A 5,667-nucleotide genomic window follows, 5' to 3' on the forward strand; every position below is an offset into this window, starting at 1 on the left:
TTCTACTACTGTGTACTGTCCAGGGATGGAACTGAAGCCATAATGTCTTATAAAAGAGTACCTTTATCCACTGAGTTTTTTCAGGTCCCACAAAAGGGTTAAATATTTAAACATTCTATAACATGGCTTCAGTAACGACAATACTGCATAGAATTATCAAATTTGTTTTGAAAACCACCTTTCCCCATAGAAAAAGCAGCTTTGTGGATGCAGCAGACAGGCTGCTCCACAGGTACAGTTCAAGGAAAGCTTCTTTAAGGGTGTGAGCACCTTTTCAGGAGCTAGTGTTTTCATCAGTGTGAAGTGGAACGTCAATGTGAAAGAAAATCTCACATCAGGGTCCAGGTGACCCTCTTCCACAGAGCAAATCAAGGGTCCAAACATTCCACCATGGGTTAACCAAGCTGTTAGCAGTTTGTCTTTGAATGCTGGGAAGGCAAGCCACAACATGCCTCCCTAAAGTACCACATGAAAACTGTATTAGGGAAGATTTCAAGCTGGTCTCCAAAGCCAAAGGCCCTTCTTTTAATTTTAACAGGACATAGATTTGCTGAAAAAAAAATGAGAAATAGTTTTAATAATTGCAAGAATTTCTCTGAGCTGTATAATGAAGGCTAGAATTACAGGATGAGAGCTTATGTTTAAATATAAAAGGCCAAATTGTTCCTAAAAAAACATCTCATTCTGTTAAACACCTGAGTACCGTGAAGAATTACTCTAACTCTACTACTCTTGAACTACCATGTGACATTATAAAAACAAAATTTTCATTCTGATGGTATGTACAGCAAAGCTTTAACTTTCTGTAGGCCTGTGAGATTGCAATAAAATACAGATAGATAAATATACATATTTACATGGAGATGTTTGTTTATTTTATTCATGCATTATGTAATCTACTTAATACGAACTGTTCACAATAATATTTCATATATAATTCGTGATATGGAAGTAACAACTGGATTGCTTAAGAACACAGACTAAGGAAGATATAACAGCTCAGCTCAAAAACTACTTGCAACAGAAGCTTAAAGGCCCAATGTTGAGCACCAGAACCTACATGTTAACAGCTGTATTTGGTAGACCACACTTGGAATTTTAGCACAAGTAGAGACAGATGTCTGCTTGGGGCTTTCAACTAGGTGGGCAATCTAGTTGAGTCAGCGACCAACCAGCACCTGTCTCACAAAACAACCTGGTCAGTACCTGTTGAGTTTCACTGTGGTGGAAATGTGTTCACTTGAGAATACACACACACACACACACACACACACACACACACATGCATGCATGCACACACAAAGGCCAGCCAATTTGCTTAAATCTTATCACCATATCTGGCTATGGTAATGGATGTGAGAGCAGTGATTTTTTTTTTTTAGTTTAATTCCTCATTATTTAAAACAGACATGGTAACACACATAGCTCATATTTTCTCTGTGAGAACTGTGTGTTAATTTATAAAAGATTTGTGTGTTTAAAATCTATACTATAAACTATATAATAATTATACAGATCACATAGTATTTAACTAAACTTTGTTTATTAATGGAATGTTTAAAAAATGAAGATGGGAGGAAATATGGGAAAATATTTTAATTTCCCTAAATACATCTGGTAACAAAACCTAGAAAATAAAATGCTCCTTTGCTTGATGCCTTAACTGCCAATTTGACTTGGTTTGATTATTTGTGTAATAATACAGCAATAGGAATTGCAATGAAAAGTGCATTTACATTGTTCTGTTTGGTCCTTGAAATTATAAGATATTTAAGGTTAAAATTAGAAGGAATTTATTTATCAATTGATGAGATTTTATAAAAGGCAAAGGCTAAACGTTTATTGATAAAAGGAAATTTTATCCAGATTTTTAAGTTTTTTCTTACATTTTAAAAAATATTAAATACAAAATGATTTAACAAAGATTATTGATTTTTAACGTTCAAATTTAATTTTTATTTACACATAGGCCTGTTGCATATCGGGCATATGTGCATAGCTGTTGTAGAGTTCAGAGGAGGGTGTCTAATCTACTGTTTCTATAGTAACTGGTAGTTGTGAACATTCAGTTATGGGCACTGAGAATAGATCTTAGGTTTTTTTGAAAAAAAAATTGAAAAGCAGTGACTGTTGCTTTGTTTTAAAAGTCATAGGAAATAATTTTTTAAGAGAGTAAATTGTTGCTTAGAAGACTTTCAGCCATAGAGCAGTCAAGCTACCTGGAGGTTATGTGGGAAACTTCATGGAATCATAGTTTCTGAGTCACCTGTTTGGGAGAGGGGAACTTTTTAGTGGTATGGCTGCCTTGGGTGACCTACACTCCTATAACTCTTTGTTGTCACTCCTGTACTCTTTAAGAGTCTCTGATGAAATGTTGGGTGTATTTCTGCCTTTATATGTAACTTGGCCTTTTTCCTTGAAACTTCAATATTCTTTCTTTGTTCTGAAATAAATAAAGAGAAAAGTTCATGAATTTGCTTGTCATCCTTGCACATAGGCTATGCTAATCTTTTTATTTCTCATTTGTAAAATAACTGTACTAAGGAACTGTAGGTTCCCTATTTTTATTTATCATTTATTTCTTTACATTAATTATATTCTATTTGCTTTGCATCCTAGCTATAGCTTCCTCCCTCATTCCCTCCCAATCCTACCCTCCCTCCCTCATCTCTTCTCATGCCCCTCTCCAAGTGCACCAATAGGGGAGGTCCATCTCCCCTTCCATCTGACCCTAGCTTATCATGTCTCATCAGGACTGGCTGCATTGTCCTCCTCTGTGTCCTGGTAAGGCTGCTCCTTCCTCAGGGTGGGGGGGGGTGTTCAAAGAGCCAGCCACTGTGTTCATGTCAGAGACAGTCCCTCTTCCCCATATTAGGGAACCCACTTAGATAAATGAGCTGCCATGGCCTATGGGCTACATCTGAGCAGGGGTTCTAGGTTATCTCCATACATGGTCCTTGTTTGGAGTATCAGTCTCAGAAAATATCTCTGAGCCCATATATTTCCTTTCTGTTGCTCTCCTTCTGGAGCTACTGTACTCTCCAGGTCTTATTAACTCCTCTTCTTTCATATGAGTCCCTGCTCTCTGCCCAAAGTCTGTTTATGAGATTTAAAATCTGTCCTATCATTTACTAATCACAATTTAATGTTTAGTATGGAATTCAATTAATCTTATTTTTTTCTTTTATTATTTGTTATAATTTATTAATTTTGTATCCCAGCTCTAACACCCTCCCTCATCTCCTCCTTGTCCCACCCTCAATCCCTCTTCCACCCCTATCTCCCTCTCCTAGTTAATACAGAGGGAAGGTTCTTCTCCCCTATTATTTAACCCTAGCATATTAGGTCTCATCAGGACTGCCTAGATCCTTTTTCTCTGTGGCCTAGTTAGGCCACCTGGCCAGCAGGAGGTGAAAAGAGCCAGCCACTGAGTCCCTGTCAGACACAGCCCCTACTCCCTTACTAGGGAACTGACATAGAGACTGAACTGCTCATGGGCTACATCTGAACCAGGTTCTAAGTACTCTCCTTGCATGGTCCTTTATGGATTCATCAAATTCTTCAGGAACCCCTGAGTCCAGTCCAGATTTTTTGCTCTGTTAGTTTCCATGTGAAGTTCCTTCCCACCCCCCAGATTGTCTTTCTATCTCCTCCTTCTTCCATATTTCTTGCACTCTGCCCAAAGATTAGCTATGAGTGTCAGCATCTTCTTTGATAACCTGATGGGTAGAGTCTTTCAGATGCTCCCTGTGGAAGGCTTCCGTACTGTTCCCTGTCTTCTCCTATTTCAGATGTCTATCCTGTTCGCCCTTCTGAATGAGAATTATGCACATTTCCTAGGGCCCTCCTTGTTGTTTAGCTTCTTTAGGACTATACATCTCTTAGTACTTAGTATATTTTTTCTATATTATATTGCTAACATCCATCTATAAGTGAGTACCTACCATCTATGTCTTTCTGCTCCTGGGTTACCTCACTTAGGATGGTCTTTTTTAGTTCCATCCATTTGCCCTCCAATTTCCTGATTTCCTTGTTTTTAATTGCTGAGTGGTATTATATTGTGTAAATATGCCACAATTTCTATGTCCATTTTTCAATTGAGGGACATTTCCAGATTCTGGTTATTATTAATCAAACTGCTATGAGCATTGTTGAGCAAATGTCCCTGTTGCATGGTTGAGCATTTTTTGATATATGAGATAGCACTATTCCTAATTTTCTGAGAACATTCCGGATTGATTTCCAAAGTAGTTGTGCAAGTTTACGTTCCTATCAGCAATGGGGGAGAGTTCTCCTTTCTCTACAACCTCTCTAGGATGTGCTGTCTCTAGGGGTTTCGATCTTAGCCATTCTGACCTGTTGAAATCACAGGGTCATTTTGATTCGCGTTTTCCAGTGACTATTGAGAGTGTCTTTTGCTGTGCATCAGTGTTTCAGTTTCATGAGGTCTCATTTACAGGTTCTTGATCTTAGAGCCTGTGCTGTTGGTGTTCTGTTCAGGAAGTTGTCTTCCAGAGCAATGAGATGAAGTCCTAGCTAGATCAATAACTCAACTAAAGAAGATCACGAGGATACAAATCAGAAAGGAACAAGTCAAAGTCTCACTATTTTCAGATGGTATTTTAGTGACCCTAAAAATTCTATCAGAGAATTCCTCCATCTGATAAACACCTTCAGCAAAGTAGCCAGATACAAATTTAACTCAAAAAAAAAATTCTGAAGCCCTCCTGTATATAAAAGACTGAGAAAGAAATTAGGGAAACAATAGCCACTAATAACATAAAGTACTTTGGTGTGACTTTAACCCAGCAAGGAAAAGACATGTATGGGTGGGGAAAAAGAAAACACACACACACACACACACACACACACACACACACACACAAAACTTCAGGTTTCTGAAGTAAGAAATGGAAGAGGAAATCAGAAGTTAGAAAGACCTTCCATGCTCATGGTCAATAGGATTAACATAGTGAAAATGGCCATCTTGCCAGAAGCAATTGACAAATTCAGTGTATTTCCATCAAATTATCAACACAATTCCTTACAGACCTTGTAAGAACAATACTCAGTTTTATATGGAAAAACAAAACCCAGAGTAGCTAAAATAACCCTGCACAATAAAAGATCTTCTGGAGGTATCTCCATCCCTGACCTTAAGCTGTACTATAGAACAACAATAAAAAACAACATTGTACTAACATGGAAGCAAACTGGTGGATCACTGGGATCAAAATGATGATTCAGAAATAAACCCACACACCTATGGATACTTGATATTTGACAAGTCAAAACCATAAAATGGAAAAAAGACAGCATCTTCAACAAACGGTACAGGTCTAACTGTATGTCTACATGTAGAAAGATGCAAATAGATCAATATTTATTTATTATTTGTACCTTGCTCAAAAGTAAAGTCCAAGTGAATCAAAGACCTCATCATAAAACCAGACACACTAAACCTGTTAGAAATAAAAGTGGGAAGAGCCTTGACCTCATTGGGACAGTAGACAATTTCCTGAACAGAACACCAACAGCACCGGCTCTAAGATCAACAATCAATAGATGGGAACTCATGAAACCGAAGAGCTTCTGTATAGGAAAGGACACTGAACAAAATGACAGCTTAAAGACTGGGAATGAATTTCCACCAACTCTACATCTCAC

General features: G+C 37.7%; 1 pseudogene; it reads right to left on the reverse strand.

The window, feature by feature from the left end:
* Positions 1-2,450: 2,450 nt before the first annotated feature.
* Positions 2,451-2,551, reverse strand: LOC132648914 (U6 spliceosomal RNA; annotated as a pseudogene).
* Between the last annotated feature and the right edge of the window lie 3,116 nt (positions 2,552-5,667).

This window comes from Meriones unguiculatus, chromosome 17, assembly GCF_030254825.1.
Source record: "Meriones unguiculatus strain TT.TT164.6M chromosome 17, Bangor_MerUng_6.1, whole genome shotgun sequence".
NCBI lineage: Eukaryota > Metazoa > Chordata > Mammalia > Rodentia > Muridae > Meriones > Meriones unguiculatus.